Raw genomic sequence first — 17948 nt, forward strand, 5'->3', positions numbered from 1 at the left:
GGAGGAGGAAGAAAAAGAAGAAGGAGAAGAAGAAGAAGAAGAAGAAGAAGAAGAAGAAGAAGAAGAAGAAGAAGAAGAAGAAGAAGAAGAAGAAAGAAGAGGGGAGGAGGAGGGGGAGAGGAAGAGAGGAAGAAAGGGAAGAAGAGGAAGAGGAGGAGGAGGAAGAAGAAGAACATAGGTACGAATTTCTTACCACTTTAAAATCTATTTCTTCTAATTGAGCAAAGCATTGCTTAAAAGTCAGTCTGAGATCTCGATGCTAGCTTGCATTAAAAATATCCATGCATCTGTCCATTGCCCCACAGTAACTAAGATTGGAAACAGCAATCGAACTCAGTAAGCAGCAGGCTGTAAGAGTCTCTTAACATTCTGTACCCTTCACATCCCAGACCCACCCTTTTCTCAGAGAGGTCTCCACCAGGAAACAAGCCTACACTGAAAACCCTCAGTGTACACTGAAAACTGCTCGGGAGGACCAGTTCCACCTCCCTCTCCAGCACCCCCAGCCAATCTCCTTGGTCACCCAGTCTGCAAAGGCAGCAGCTGTTTCAGGGATCCTGTGGGAACCCAGGTACTAAGGGAATGAATAGGTAATCAGGAGGTTGTCCTGGGCTTCCTAGACACACTAAATGGCCTCTGCAACCACTTCCCAGTGGTCTCTGGAACCACAGACCTTAGTGCTGGACGATGGCCATGTCCTAAAGGCCCTTTCACGAGTTCTCTTTCCTTTATTTTAGCGTAACATGTTTAAAGGGTGGGGAGGGCTCTGAAAGTTAGGGGATGCTGGGCCCTCTGGCTCTTTTCTTCTGCGTCCTGCTGGGAGCGCCTGCACCATTGATTTGTCCAGAGAAGGACAAGAAGCTCTTTCTACACAGCAAGCCCCTTTCTTAACCCCTCCTCTTCACTATTCCCCTTCATTCCAGATCTAAGATTAAATATTCCAATATGGAAGCGAAACGATCTCACTGGAACAAATAATTAAAATGCTGCATCATTCATTTTCTGAAGAGCTATGAGCCTTCTATAGAACCTTTTTTATTCGGCTGCTGACTGGCAAGGCATACAAAGAGTCTCTTTAGAAAAAAAAAATATATATATATATCCCCGTTTTCCTTCTGTCTCTTAAAATACAACCCAGCGCTCCACGGGGGGAGGGGTTTCCTCTTGGCCACCTGGCCTATATGTTAGAGTTAAGATCTCTTTCCCCTGAAAAACAGGCTTGAGATTATATTAGTCTCCAGAAGCCCTTCTTTCATCAACGTCCTTACATCTATTAAATCCAATTCTTAAAAATGGAGATATATATATATATATATATATATATATATATATATATATATATATATCCTAGCACCTGTGAGTGTATAGAAGATCCAGCAGCCAAAGTCAATGCGTTCTACAGTACACATCCTACATAAGACATACACTGATTTCAATCAGGCAAAGTAGGAACGGATGTCGACTAGTACCTATGGTGCAGAGCGCTCAGGATCTCCGAGGTTCGCTCCAAGGGGCTTCTCAGCGGGAGGGGCAAACTCTCCGCGAGGCTGCATTGTATCCGTCATTCTGTCGCCCAGTATCTTCCCCTCTTCCAGCCACCAACTTTCAGAAAGGGTACCAAATCACGCTTGTAATCCTTTCAGAGTGGTCCACCTTTAGATTTAGAGGGAAATGGTCGCTGCATAGCGATGGGAGAGCTGAGCGCGCACCTAGCGCGGTGAAGCTGGCGACCGTGGGCTCAGGACCACTGCTCTCTGTGCTTGCCCCGGATGGCAGGCAGGCTGTGCAAGTGTCCCAGGACCTGGATCGCCTGATCAAAGATCTTGGTGCTCTCTCTTTAGTGGCAAGCTCCCTGGTTCCCGAGAGCCCGGGTCCCTTTATGCATTTCTCTTTCTGTGTATCTCGCTGAAAGCTTGTCTCTCTCACAGCGCAATCCCTGCCTGCGGCCTCGGTCTACTCGAGGAGATAGAGCTAGCCCTTGGCTTTCCCGAGTGTCTTTGCTCTTTGCCCTTTCGATGGGTGGGAGTGGGGTTGGGTGGCATGGAGATGAGAGAAGACAGGGTGGGGAGAGACGGAAAGGAGGCAGGAAGGGGGCGACCAGATCTCAGATCCCAGCATTGGTCAGGTGGCGGGGTGGGGGGTGGGGGTGAGGACACAGATACAACAGTATGGCTGTACACACCACATTGCACTTGGCGTTGGGAAATCTCAGGCAGAGCACGAAGGCGAAGTGATCCCGTTGGCGGGGTGTGAATCCCCTGACAGCCCACCATTCGAGCGCCTTCACTTCTTCAGCCAGAGGACAGGGAGCGGTGGGCAGAGGAGGGGGGCGAGCGTTCCAGGCCAAGGAGACGCTCCCGGCGGCCGCGACAGTGGCGGCGACCGCATCTTTTAAAGACTGACCTGCTTTAAAAGTACCGCTTTGATGGCCTAGGAAATAACTAAAATCAGATTACACGTTACTTACCGAACGTCTGCCTCTAAACTGGGAGCGCCAGGTCGGGGACTAGAAGGCAATACAGAAAACGCAGGGCTGGAACCCGAATGCAAAGCCATCAGCCGCCCCCAAATCGCGCACCGAGGGAGCGGCGCTCCGGAGCCCCCAGATCAGCCCATCGCTGGAGCCTCCGCCAGCTTGTCCCCCCGCACCCCCGGCCCCTCCTCCGCGCCAACTGTGTAAATCAGCCGCCGCAGTCCTCTCGCCGCGCATCGCAGGCAAATCCCTGCTTAGGAAGCAAGTGATTCTCTCTCTCTCTCTCTCTCTCTCTCTCTCTCTCTCTCTCTCTCTCTCTCTCTCTCTCTCTCTCTCTCTCTCTCTCTCTCTCTCTCTCTCTCTCTTTATTGGTCACAATTTGTCAGCTCCACCAAGAGAGATCCTGTCAGGAAGTCAGCATTCTGTATAGGTGGATTGATTTTTAACTTTTGCAAATGAGAGATGGCTGTTTGGAAAATTACAGCTCAAACTAAAGCGGATGGGGTGGGGGAGATGTTCAAATTAAGAGCATGTGAACTGTATCGGGGGCAACATCGCTGAATGCTTACCAGGAGCCATTCCAAGTGGTTTGTACAAACCGCCAACAGTCGTGCAACATAGGTGACAAACTGAAAGTACACACATTTCCTCATCTCTTTTTACTTACTAACGTGGGGGTTTGGGGGGGGGCGGTGATGAGACTGTAGCATGGTTGGAAGGGGGTGGGGATTAGAGGGAGAGGAGCCAGATACCAATTGGTGACAAATGAGATGAGGACATTAGGAAGATGCTTGCACACATGAAAGTGCTCCACGATCCAGGGGACCACTGCCCCCACTGCGGTCTTGTTAATGCAGTTGCTCAATGTTCCTCCATCCAATCTGCAGGGCAAACCAACGCAGTTTTTTTTTATAGATCGTGTTCATCAGCCAACTGTCTTGGAGAAATGGTGGCATTCCCACGAACTCCCAAACAGGAGAGATAGAGGGAGTTCCGTGGGAGACATCTCTGTGACTCTCACTATTCCTTTTAGATGTGAAAACATTGAATTGCCCAAGACAAGTGAAATTAAGTATGTATTATCATTGTAAGCATAAAATCAAATGGACCATATTTTCAGAAGTTTTCCAAGGAATTCCAGCTTATCTCTTGAGAAGAAGCAGGGCTTTTAAGTTGTTCATGACAACCTTTATGAGACAGGTATGGAGGTACTTTGCCCATTCTTTTATGAGGTTTTGTTCATTTGTGTGCTGTATAGGCATAATTAATCACAGTCTAGGACCCGTATTATTATCATTATAAAGGAGAGACTAGAATTGGTCATATCCAGAAAGAAGGCCCTGTTCAGTTTTATGTGACACATAGGCACACAAACATAGTTGATTCAGAGTGGTAACTACTTTGGTATTCTGTAAAGTGGGGATTTAGAATGTCATACTTAAAATGTCTCAATTTGTTCTTCAAAATACTCAATGTCCTTTAAGATTATTAATAAAGTATCTACAGTGACCCAGAACATGACCAAAGCACCATGACATCAAGCTTGTTCTTTTTAAATATAGTGTTTCACTTTTATGGGGCAAAAATTCAAACTTTTTTCAGTGTTTTCTGGGTCAATAATGCCTTCTTTGTGAGTCTTTGCTGTGCGAAAACTTGGGTGTGGAAGGAACATTTGTCACAGCAGTTCCCCTAGTGAGGTTTCCCAATTTGGTTTCAAAGAACTTTATCCAGGAAATACTGACAACAAACTATCCTATTATTATTATTATTGTTGTTGTTGTTGTTGTTGTTTTATTTTCAAGAGTCAGGTGTAAGAGAAACTTAACTGCAGTAGAAGGTTAAGGAGTCAAGAGATGCTTCAAGCCTTGTTGAGTGGCTGCACAACTCAATTCCCGGGGTTGCCATATTCCATATAGGCAAGTGTGAAATCACACACATGCCTTTTCGCCTCAAGGCTGGGGAAACATAACCCTGATGGAACCTCACATCATCCTCTCTCTATTACCTGACTTTCTTTGACTTGGGTCTATTTTTACTTCATTTGATTTTCATGCTTACTTTTGATGCAAACATTCCAAATATACTCCCATATTTCTTGGCTCTAAGGAGCATGGCAAAAGTGAATTGATAGAGTAAGCTGATGATATTAAAGGTGAACACTGCTAGCACAAACATTTCAGGCCAGATTTTTTTTTTTTTTAAAAAAAGCTGGAATAAAACACCTTTCACGTGTCTTTGTCTTGTAGTGTTCACTCCAAAGATATTTGTTGCTTTAGCCATAGCTTTACTAACTGAAACTTACTTTCCACATGCTGTGGGAAAAAGAAACCTCCACTTAAAAAAAGAGATACTTTTTATAGGTGATGTAATAGCAAGTAAAAGTCAATATGACATGAATGTTTTGAAATGGGATTTATTTAAATATGAATGATTAAACATTTATTTCCCCACCAACTAGGGGACAAAGTTCAAGGATTTCATCTGGTATGTGTTGAAATTTACAGATGACAGAACTTTTGAAAGTGGCCTTGTAACAGAACTGTAGAACAAGAATGCTACTGAACATTTTTTTTCAATGTCATCAATTTTTAAATTACAAACACAAAAAAGCCTGTGAAAGATTCCATGATTTTGGCTGCCTTCACCTCACAGTTGGGACTTGCTTATACAATTTCTTCCAGTTTCCACAGCCTATATAAAGCTCAGTTCTCATTTCTATGTCATTAAACGACTAATGTTTACTAATTCTAATATCTATACCTCTGTCTCTTGAGCCCTGAAATTGATTCTTTTTCACATATGAATATCCAACAGAAATTACAGAATGCCAAATGGGGGCAATTTCCTATCACATCTGATGAAACACAGCTATTTTGCTGGTGGCTGCTAAGAACTGTATTTCCTCATATACAAGTGCTTTGAAAATATTGGTGAGCTGGGGAATGTGTTTATTACAAGTGCTCAAGTTGATGAATATTTTAAATAATACTATAATAAAAATATTAACATATGGGATATAGTTAAGAAATATGTAATTCTACTTTTATCAATTTCACTATCATAAAACATCTTCTAAAAAGAGTTCATTAAAATAATTTATTAGAATGTAAAAGGCTACTTCTATACTTTTGCATGTAGTTTTTTTTTTTTTTTTTGCACCCTTAAATATTCAAAGGATAATCTGACCTAATCTACTTGTGTCTTAATTTATTACACCATTTTCATTCAAAGATCACTAGGGAAATATCCATTTAGCAAGACCTACCCTACCATTCAGGAAAAAAAAAAAAGCTTGAAAATCGTATGTACATAGGCTCCTACGTTGACCTCCCTTGTAATCCCCTCTCTGCCCCCATCTCTGTCTCTCTCTGTCTCTCTCTTTGTCTCTGTCTTTGTCTCTGTCTCTGTCTCTGTCTCTGTCTCTCTCTCTCTCTCTCTCTCTCTCTGTGTGTGTTGGGAGAATACATAATATAAATTATATTGACTCATAAAACACGTGCTTCCATTGTCTTATCTCTTGGTGTCCTAACAAGAGTGGTACTACATGCCTGAAATCACAGCATTCAGGAAATGGAATCAGAAAGAACTGAAGTTCATGACCCACAAGGCTACAGCAACAAAGTGGAGTTAGTGTGAAACAAATTAACCCTCCATAAGTAAGTAATAGGAGTGAATTTCATTTCTTTTTGTTTTTTGTTTTTGTTGTTGTTGTTGTTGTTTTTTTTTTTTTTTTTTTTTTTTTTGAGACAGACTTTCTCTGTATAGCCCTGGCTGTCCTGGAACTCACTTTGTAGACCAGGCTGGCCTCAAATTCAGAAATCCACCTGCCTCTGCCTCCCAAGTGCTGGGATTAAAGACGTGCACCACCACGCCCAGCGTGAATTCCATTTCTTAAATCTATCTCTAATACACTTTTATTGATATAAAATAATAATCTTGAATTAGAAATTTGTGAAACACCAAGGAGGATTCTCTTAGATAGTGATGACTTTTCTTTTTTGGTTCCATGTTCTTAAGGAAATGATGTTGAACAATAGCTGCTTTCAACATTATAGTCACTCAAAATTAACTTCTGCTTCCTAAGGTTAACATTCATTAAAACTAATATGTTAAAATTGTAGCATAATTTGTCTCTTTCATGAAAGTACATAAGAATACAGATTAATGATTGTCTCCTGTCATCACTGTCAGTTTGTAGAAAGCATTCGTTCATTTTGGAGCATTGTAGATCATTGTAGGATGAACTCAACACACCTACTATGTACTAGTTAGTCATCAAGCTGGACTAGATTCCTGCAGTCATAGGAAAAACACGTGAGGAGGGATTCCTTGTAGTTAATCTTGAACTGCATAATTGCCTTTCTTTTAATTGCTGTAGTTTCTATGCTAGGGATATGCTAAACACCTGCTGGCATATCGTAGTCTCTGTTGATCTCTCACGGCAACCATGGGTTTCCAGAGAACAGGAACTGTAGCTCATAGTGGTTCTCCTGACGCTTAGAATTGTGCACGATCTGTAACAAGAAGTTCTTGAGAATGTACTGAAGGATCAAAGGAAGGAGAGCTGTCTTTAATGTCTACATCCTTCTGAGTTTGCATTATTTTCTTCCCTCAAATCAATTTCCTTTGCATGGGCAAGCACAGAGTTCAGAGTTACTGCATGACCTTTTAGCTACAAAACTGGAAACCATCTGACTTTTCTTCCACATAAAACTCTAATTGGACAATTTTTTTTTTTCATTAAGGTCAAGCACATCATAGATTCCTGGCCAGTGAGAGGGAGTATAATTTTTGTGGCCAGGTGTATATTCCTGGTTGAATTAAGCAGAGCCACCTGAGAGCCACGAGAGGATTTGTGCAGAGACATGAATGTATCTAGTGTATACCATCATTTGGGTTATCTCTGTACCAGTGTTCTGCTCAGTATCAATTTAATGCCTGTACCTTCTGCATCTTTTCTCTTTCCTGACCAAATAACTTCTCTGTGCTCTTGTTACACTCAGTTCTCTCACTGATATAGTATGCATCTAAAATATCCCTTTAGTAGATACATTCCCATCTTTAAGCCAATGTTCAGCAATATAATAGGTTGAACTTCCCTTGTGTAAGCCTTTTCTATTACACATTTAGTGAAATGTTAATTCTAGTAACTTTTGGCTATTTTACTAAAACACAGACAAAGTGTTGTGAACCAATACTGATGGAGAGTTGTTAAAAAGACAACAATTTAACAAGTATTTTAAATAGTCTTATGGAAAGAAAATATTATTAATGTGTAGCATATAGTTAAGACTAAACTCCAACTTTCCCCAGACTGTTCCACTTAGCTCTTAAATAATAGCAAGAAACCATGTGAGTCTTGGTATAGATACTGTTTTTAACACATTCTAGACTGACTCCACACAGGATTATCTTTTTCTCTTCTGCAGAATCTACCCTTTTCTACTCAATAAATCATAACCAGTGTGAAAGGTTTTTGTACATATAGTTAAAGACCCTGAATGTTTTATTTTGAATTGCTTTTTTTCCCCTTTCAGATTTGGTTTAATGGGGCAAATATTCGCAGATGGTATTTGTCTTCTTCCTCAAGGGAATATACTTTCTTGGTGGTCTTGAAGAAACAAGCCAGGAAGAGTTCTAAAGCCCCAAGGAAATGAATATTGTGATAGTTTGTTGGAACCTCCAAATCAATTATTCCTTAGTCAACCCTCTAGGTAAGGCCACAGTATATCTGAGACCTGGACTAAGACCTTGTAGGACTCTGAGAACAGGGAACATCTGAGATAAATCTGGAACACTAGCTGGTATAGGGAAATTGAGATATGGTAAATGTATTTCGCCTAACACAGTAAGATTTTTTTTGGTAGTTTGTTATATTACACCATAAATCTAATGCAGGCCCTTATCCTAGTTCATTAATAAAGACAGACATTTAGTAATCAGTTCTTTTGGCCTGTAAATTATGTCTTTTGACACTGTAAATTATGGAGTCCCACTCCTAAATAATGGGCTATTTATAGTTAATGGCTGTTGGTGTTGTATCTTTTTTTTTTTTTCCAGGATTCAGTCTTTGAAAGGACACCCATGTACTTACCCAAACTCAGAAAGGGCAGGTGTAAGTTTGATAGGGAAAATTAGTTGGGATTATAGGAGAAGACTTGAAGGAGAAAGAATGGAAGTAGGGTTTATCCAAATATCAAATATTTTAAAAGAAGGAAAGAAATAACTTTGTCTTTCTAAATATCAATTTAGAGATTTATAGTTTCTCATTTTATGTTCCCTGATCTGAGTATAATAAAAGCATTCTTCTCTTCTTGAAGGACCAGAGGTATCCATAAGAACTTCTTTTACTTTTTATTTTTATTGGTTATTTTATTTATTTACATTTNAAATGTTATCCTACTTCTCAGTTTCCCCTTGACAAGTCCCCTATCCTATACCCTCCTGATTCTATGAGGATGCCCCCCCCCACTCCAGCCTTACCCACCCTACACTGGGGAATGATCATTCGCCCTACACTGGGGAATGATCATTCGCCCTACACTGGGGAATGATCATTCGCAGGTCCAAGGGCTTCCCTTCCCACTGATGCCTGACAAGGCCAGGAGGAGGTAGGTGAAAGACTGAAGGAGCTGAAGGGGTTTGCAACCCCATAAAGAACAACAATATCAACCAACCAGAACACCCCCCCCCCAGCTCCCATGGACTAAACTGCTGACAAAAGAGTATGCATGGAGGGACCCATAGCTCCAGCTGCTCCAGATGCTTATGTAGCAGAACTTCTTTCTTAGCCTACAGCCACCTCTTCTGAAAGATACAACACCTCACACTCTGTCTCTCCAGGTTCTGTTGCAGATAAAGACAGACTAAATGTCTTTGACTATGTGATTCAGAAGTAAACTTATCTTTTTAAGGTTCTCTTTACATAAAGAATATATAATTTATTATTTTAACAGAATTATTCATCAAATTTGTAGAAATGTTTGCATAAACATTGATCATAGAAGCCTCAAACATTAAAGATTGAAAATGTTTTCTTGAATTTATCTACATGCCTCTATTAAATGTTTAGATAAGATGCTTTGATAAATATTAAATGTATTTGTTTGTCTACTGTTTCTTTGCTAGTTAAAAATTTCCAAAAGATTCTGCCTACAGTGTTATGCTGAAACTATGAATATCTTGGTTGTCTAAAAGTTTCCATACATCACTAGACAGTGCAGCATAGAAGTCATGTAATTTAGGATACAATTAGTTAAGAAATTCTCATTCTTAATAGGCTATGTGTGAAGGGTATGGAGAGCAGACAATGGATGTTTAGATATTAACACCACAAGTATTTTCTAAAGCCATTGCAAGCTCACCAAAAGTTATGGTTTTAAACATACTCATATAAAATTAAAAAGTATTTTAATCAAATATGTTAGAAAAACATTCAATCATAAACTACTCAGTTGAAAGACCAATTAAACAAATTCTACCTTTATTCTAATGTACATTTTTAATTCCTGCCTTAAATTGTGGTAATTAAGAATTTCTGTTTCCCGGAAGAGCCTTGCGGAGTACAAAAGCTAACGATGATTCATAATTTTCAAGAAAAATACACTATCTCTATCGACAAATTTCTTGTTAAGTAGCTTCAATGCAAAAATGTAAAGGAAAAAAATGTAGTCCTAAATTTTGTTCTATGGTGGAATCTACCTGATAGGACCCCAAAAGAATGATGGTTCCAATTTGCAGGCTATAGAGAAATACCCAGTAATCAGATTTCTACTAGACATTACAGTGGAAATTTTTCTAAATATTTGATTCACATAGCAGTGCTTAAAACTTGGTCTTCTTTACTGGAAGGGCCTTTAAAAGGACACTGGAGATAACTGAAGACATCATGGTTGCAATTTGGAAATCTTATTACCCCTGGTCACAGGAACTAGGAGAAACTGCTTCTTTCTTGTTACCATACTCATCTGGTTACTATGATACATTTCTACTGGTAAGGTCTGTAACTGTTTTTAAGTAGCAGCACATTTTTAACCTGCTTCTGTTCTCTGTGAATGCACCGGATTTCTGTTTTGCAAAGCTGTCTTTGAGTTAAGTATCAAAGATGTGGAAATTTCTGGTAGCAGCCTGTGATGATTGTTTTACTTTGAGATGAATCACCAAAAAGTGGAAAATTAAACTGAACTCTTGTGGAATTTATGCATATATGAAATAACTGTATTTTTATTTTATTGTAAAATATGAAAGTTATAAAATTTATAGAAATTCACAGGGAACTGAATGATACCCTCTATGAACGTTTCTGACGATCTCTGATCTCTTCCTCTCTCTCCTGTCTCTCTCCTCTTTCTCTCCTCTCTCTCTCCATCCTCTCGCTCATCCTTTACATCCTCTCTCCCCTCCCTTCTTTCTTTTTCTACCTCCCTCTCTCTTCCTTTTTCCCTTCGTCCTTTCCCAGTTCCTTGCTCCCTCTCTCCCTCTCTCCGTCTCTCCCTCTCTCCTGCCCTCCCTCTCTTCTATCCTCCATTTTTGTCTTTCTGCCTTTTTTTTTCTGTTTCTTATCAGCGAAGTGTGTAAATAAAGCAGTATGCTGCCTATTTAACAAAGAATTTGCTGACATTTCTTGTTCCACCCACAGTTGTTAAAAATTCGCTGCAGTTCCGTGGAGATGCCTCCAGATGGCGCGCTAGAGTGCATTCTCAGCCCAGAGAGTGGCCAGTTGCCGGCTGCCGAGAATGAAGCTCAGAGCATCTGGGCTTAAGCCGGTTCAGCTTCAGAGGTGGGTTTCGGAAGTCTGTGGCGGACCACGGCAGCAAGTCGTCACTCACCGTACAAGCCTTTCCATTTCTGAGAATATAAAAAACTTAAGCATGCGGCGTTCGGAGTGTAGATTGCTTTGTAGTATTCCAAAGCAGCGCTGATCGTGGGCAGAGGAGCAGATATGTGCAACAGAAACTACTCACTGGAACTCTTCTGGGTATGAACTGGTCTGATCATCCTTTGTGTATCACATGTTCTGTGTCCTGAATTGTGCCTATAAGTACTTATCCATTTCATTGTCACTAAGATAATGGGAGCTTGTGGGGGATCATAATGGTTGTTTTCTTTATTTTTTTCCAAGAGTGATACAATGAAAGCTTTANAAAAAAAAAAAAGTGTTTATTGAGGAAAATAAGACGTATATTACAGCCTAAGTTACACATAATAGTGATGCTAAAATGTTTTACTAAATATTTCCTATTTAGAAAAAAGAAAGAATCCTGAATTGTTTTGGTGTAGTTTTTGTCCAGATACTACTTTTAAAAGACAATGGAAAGGGATGTTTCACTATTATGGATTGAACGTTGAAATAGTTTTATGTACAGGTGTGGATGTAGCCACACCTGTAAAACCTCAATGTTTTCATAGCTGTACTCCAAAAAGAGCACTGTGCACCTGTGAAAACACCATGGCTAAATGTATACACGCATGTACATTTTGTATGGTGTAATGTTCTCTGAGATGTGTTGTGTTTTGTATGCAAACTAACATATATGGGTTCCTAATGCAAAGATGCCATTTCACGGTCCCTGCACATGGCTGGACATTTGTATCTTCACACCTTATTTGTGCCTAAATAACTTAGAAAGCTGGTAAAACATTGAGTGTAAGTTAATTGGAAATGACAAGGATATCCTTGTTTTGCTGTTGTACTTTAAATTGCCTGTGTTTCATCCAGCTATGCCTTTAGTTTTCTGTGCTTTTACATTCTGAGAAGAGATTGCTTTTACGATCCAAATGTACATTATTGTCTGAGGTGACTAAATTGGCACAAGGTGCATTGTCTTATAAATATGGATTCTTTCCATCCAGGGTTGTATGTGATATTCCTGATAGTTTTAAGAACAGGAGAGTTATGACTGTGAGTTCATGTGACAAACAAACCAGAAAAGTGAAACACCAAAATGTTGAGAAATACATGGAAACAAGTGAGGCTGAGAATTACTTATTATCATTACTCTAGCTTTGAGTCAGAACACACTTACCCTCCTACTGATTCCTTGAGAAGCTTACCCATGGAGTAGCAACTGAATTTCCTACTTTGCCATTAAAACGAAGAAACAACAAACATCATCACCATTTGATCTTAGAGATATAAATAAAGAGCTACACATGCAAGAATGCCTAAGATGCTCTGGCAAGCTAGAGACTTTAGAGACCCTGCCCTCAAAGGGTTGCCAGTGAAGTCACTAAGTTGGGCATGTTCAAGAATAGGAGTGCACAGGAAAATCCAAACAAAAACCAAATGCTGATAGAAAGTGGACAAACCTGAGGTGTACAGAATTGGAGTACAGTAAGATACCTGGGTTGGGGGAACTTGTAAAGCAATGACTAGTTTCCCCTGGGTTGGGGAAACTAGTAGTCTTCCTGTCAAAAAAATCTGTAGGAAACACTCTCGGGTAGTTGTGAAATGCCAGAAAAACACTTGAGTCAGGCATTCACATGATGTTGACTACTTCTCTTTCAGGCCAGTGGTGAACTGGAACTAGGTAGTGGAGTGAATGGCACAGGCTTTTGCATGGTTTGATCATTCATTTACTCCCACCACAATAAACATAAATATACAGTAGTCTTACAATGGCTTAGCATGCGGCATAGCAGTAAGAACTGGAAGGAAGGTTCAGGAAATTATAGGCTTTTCTTCATCATATCAAGACATAATTTCCAAGGGGTTTTATTGTTCTTTAATGAATTTACTCATGGGTTGGAAATTGTTTGAAAAAGTGCATCTCTACCAATGAGAGAAAAAGTAAAGAATCAATGTTGAAATGGAGATCCCATAAGAACTATTTTATTCCTCTGTATTCTTGATGCTTGCACATGAAATATGTTCTCCAACTTCCAATTTCAATATTTTGGAGTTATTGTTTTATTAAAACCAATTCATGATTCAAGTGGTCCCAAGCAGGTTCCTGGAATCGCCACAACTGACCTGGAGTTTTATTCCATTTTAACTTTATTTGTTTTTACTAGTTTACCCCTCGGTTTTAAAAGCGTTGTGAGGATAACCACAAACTTTGCGATGATTCTGGGATAATTTAGCAGTTCATCTCCATATATCTACTAAAGCCATAGTTTGATATGGGATGAAGGCAGAGAAGCAGGTGGAGAACTGCAGGAAGATTTTGTATTCTAAAATGTATTTTCCTACTAATAAGATATACTAGGATGTCAATGATTTTGAGTAGAATGAACCCTCTACTCTTCATTATAATTCCTGTGATATAAACTGATTAGTGGAGAGACCTTTAGCTAGCTGCTTCCATGGTATTCTGGGAGGTTGAACTTCATGACTGTGGTAACAACCCCTGTTCTCAAGAGGCATTTTCTTTTCTTCTGCTTCGTATTAATGATATCTGTGTTTTGTATGGACACAGATATAAGTATGAGAAAACTAGATAATAGTTTTGTTAATATATATAGGTTATGTTACTTGGGATGATGGCATTAAATAAGGAGTAAATGCAATTTACACATGGGAATACTTCAACAATGAGAAATGAATGCATATCATATAATGTTATATAAAAATGTCTAATAACCATTAATGCTGAGACAACAACCATATATATATATATATATATATATATATATATATATATATATATATATATATATATATCTGGAGATGGCCCCATTACACAAGAGAGAATTTCTCTCTACAAAGATGATTTATATGTCTTAACTTACTTTCCCTGACTTATCTAAAAATGTACATGGGTGGAATTTCTAAGTTTAAGACCTGAGTGCCAGTGGACTTTTATAAATGCCAATCAAATCAAGTAAAGAATTTCAGTCTCACTCTAAGATAATCTGCACAGAGTCAGGCTTTTTCTTCCATCAGTGTCAATATGACAAATTTTCACAATGATTCAGGTTTCCATCTTGCTGGACCTGCCATTCATGCCTTATCCTTAGCTGCTCCAGGTGAGGCAGGAAGACATTCGAGCTTACTTGTGTCACTCGCCTGATTCTCAGCCCTGGGCACAGCATGGCTTGGAGACTAATACCTAAGGAAAGCTGCATTGTGCTGGGTATTCATTTGAGGACAAAGGCGATGCAGTGAATGTATACTGTACGCTTTCTGCACAGTGCTTGGTGTAAAACAATACAAACTTTTTTATTTGTATAATATAATCACATAGAAAAGATTCTTTGATTTTTATTTTATTTTTTAGTAGATATTTTCTTCATTTACATTTCCAGTGCTACCCCCAAAGCCCCCTATACCCTCCCCGTGCCCTGCTCCTCAATCCACCCACTCCTGCTTCCTGGTCCTGGCATTCCCCTGTATTGTGGCATATAATCTTTGCAAGACCAAGGGCCTCTCCTCCCATTGNTGGCCAACTAGGCCATCCTCTACTATATATGCAACTAGAGACACAGCTCTGGGGGGGGGGGTACTGGTTAGAAATTTGTTTCAGAAGATCATATTATTTTTCTATAAACTAGCATTCAGAAGAAGTAGAGTGTTCTCTAACACAATTGAGATCTTGTTTGATATTGAAAAGTGCACAGAACAAAAATAAACCAAGCAAGCACATGAAGAGTGAAAGGTTCCCTGCCCCTGGGTATGATGCTGTAGTCCTCTTTCACCATGGACAGAAAGTGCTGCATCTCTCAGTGTGCATCCACAGGTCACTATTTTCTGTATTCAATGTTACTGAATCACTTTAACATGATTTTCCTTTAGCCTCTCTGACCGTGCTGTAAACTCCATAAAGGCAGAAAGCAAAGTCTGGGCTTCTTTCAGCTCTGCCTGATGTATACAGCCACAGAAGTTAGCTTAGTTTTTGAAAATCAAATAAAGATAAAATCCTTAATTTTTTTTATACAGATTAAAATACATAGGTGTAATCAAACCTCAGTAGGTTCTAATGGGCAAAGTGGAAATCTCTCCAGTGACCGTGTTTGGTGATTTATTACATTTGATAAGTCTCAGCAGAAGGAGGCATTTCCTGGTCATTATTTAATTATGTGAAATTAACAGCTCTTTAATGTGACACGAAATGGATCTCAACTCCATAAAGCTATTTAGATCTGGCATATGTATTTTGTCAAACATTCTCTGGGATTTTTGCATAAGCTCAGGTTAGGATGGTCCCAAGTCAGAACTTCTACTATTTAGGCAAATGAGAAAAATCCAGAGCAGTAATAATCAACTCTAGTTGTGTGCACACTGGAAAAAACAACAGACTGTGATGCACAGTTCCCAACTCTAGTCACACATGCACAAGCTAAGTAGTTCTTAAGGGAAAAAAATGATTTGAATGTTTCAAAGAAAATCATAGAGGAAAGAAGGACTAATGGGAGGTAGATTGGGAAGGGTGAGGGATTACAGTCATCAAGAGTCCACTTTATATATGTGTGTCAAAAAGCACAGTCAGTTAGAAAAGAAGGAATTAACTACAAGGAGGCTTTGAAGCATTGATGTGCCTTTGAGCTGTTCCTGGAAAAATGTCCAGTAATTTCCTATAATATGCATGTTTATAAGCTTGCCACAGGATGTGGAAAGTCAGTTAGGAATAGCAATTGCTCTTTTTTAGAAAGAGGTAGATAAAAGGTCTTCAACTGTATTCCTAACTGGGTGTAGATACTTCTCTGGTACCTATGAACCAAAGGCTAACAGGAGAGCTTTTGGTTTTCTAAGATGTATTTTCCCAGGTCTGGGGCTCATTAACAAGAGAAGTAGGAGGGAGACCATATAAACCCACAGATGCAGCAGCACACACTCAGATCGTTTGTCACCTGGCATGAAGTTAGTGTTGGCAGCTCCTGAGCTCCAGCACAGAGCACCAGGGAGCAAATGCCAGCTGATTGTTGTTCCTGCCCAGCTTGCTGGCTAGCTTCAACACATTCCTCAGATCTCTGCTGAAGTGTTGCTTCCCTGAGGTTCCTCTGCCCTACCTCTCTAGAATGCTCTTAGCACCTTTCTTCATATTCGCCTTGACTCTAATTCTCCCCCCTAACCCCCTACCCCCACTCCCTGTGAGTTCACACTAACGATCTGAAGTTCTGCTTGCTCTCCTTCTTAGGCTAGAGGCAGAACTGCTAATGTTCAATCCTGCTGAATGTCTGTGTCTTCACTGAAGTAGGCTTGAAGTATTGATGAATGGTCTTTTACCCAGTGCTTTTATGTCTGTTTGCATGTTTTGATCTCAAGAAAGGCAACATTTGACACCATGTCATACACATATTGTTTTGGTAATACACTGAAGATTTATTCTTGGGATTTTCAATCATAATTGAGCTAATCTCTAAAATAATAATCACTTATCTGCAACATCACCACGCCACCTTATATTAGAAATAAAAGCACCTGTAGGTTCAGTTGACTCCTGAGGTCAGAGAGAGATTAAAATTGATAGTGACATAGATCCTTGCATGGAGCAGAGTAAACAATTGCTAAAGAAGATGGCTACTCTTGTTTTATTTGGGGAAAGCTGGTTCTCATGTAAATGGAAAGTTAACCCCCACACAATTAGAAACAGTTTGTTCCCTTATTTCAGAGCCTTCTGTTGCAGATACTTTATTTGAAGAATTTCTATGCAAGCCATATATGGTCAGGCCAAATGTCTCATGTTCACAGCTTGAGAGGATCTTTATCTGTCATTGAAAAGCCTGAGAATTAGGCATGTTAGAAACAAAAGGAACCCTTTGTGAGAAATATGTTCTTGTTGGATCTCAAGCTGAGAAAGAAGAAAAAAGATATTGTGGTTCATTCTAGTACTTACAGCAGTTTTATTTTCGAATTTCATTTGCATTGTGCAATATTTATTCTTTCTCAAAACTGCATTTTAACAAAATTATGTCAAGTACCTATGATCTGTAAAGAAGCAATATCATCACTCATAAACGTTTCACTACTGGCAGTACAGTGATATTTTCTCTCCATAGCTTCTGACACAATTATATGCAAATACATATGGATATATACATAGTCACACACACATGGATTACAAGGAAATTTCGTAACGTGCTCTGTTTCTGTTATCATAATCTTCAGGAGGTCTTATTTACTTCACCAGAAAAAATAATGTACTCAATAACTGTATAATTTGGTTTAAGAACTTTGTTTCTGTCTACATGCTTCTAATTTGAAATTCCATTTTTTTCTGATTTGAACAAGCTTGCTGTGGTGATTTATGTAATAGATGTGCCTCTTAAATAATCATCTTCAAGGACTAATTTACATCCATTAATAAGATTAAGGTGGAGATAGATTTCTAGTAACAAATAAACAGTCCCACAGAAAGGATTTTAAAATGACTTTGTGTTTAAGACATAATTCATTAAAAGTAAAATTGGAGACGGGAATGGACTAATGTATGTTGAGTGATCATGGTTTGTTATGACCTACAAATATCAGCACTATGATCACCATTTCTTTTTTTTTTTTTTTTTTTTTTTTTTTTTTTTTTTTTTTTTTTTTTTT

General features: G+C 39.2%; 1 protein-coding gene across 2 annotated transcripts in view; it reads right to left on the reverse strand.

Moving 5' to 3' along the window:
- The window catches only part of Slitrk3 (SLIT and NTRK like family member 3), a 9709-nt gene extending 6986 nt beyond the window's left edge, over nt 1–2723 (reverse strand). The window contains exon 1 of one of the 2 annotated variants that reach the window (XM_021196162.2): nt 1470–2448. The gene's annotated coding sequence lies outside the window, so the exon portion shown is untranslated. The other variant, XM_021196163.1, reaches the window with a different exon arrangement.
- Between the last annotated feature and the right edge of the window lie 15225 nt (nt 2724–17948).

Source organism: Mus pahari, chromosome 4 (assembly GCF_900095145.1).
Source record: "Mus pahari chromosome 4, PAHARI_EIJ_v1.1, whole genome shotgun sequence".
NCBI classification, from domain to species: Eukaryota; Metazoa; Chordata; class Mammalia; order Rodentia; family Muridae; genus Mus; species Mus pahari.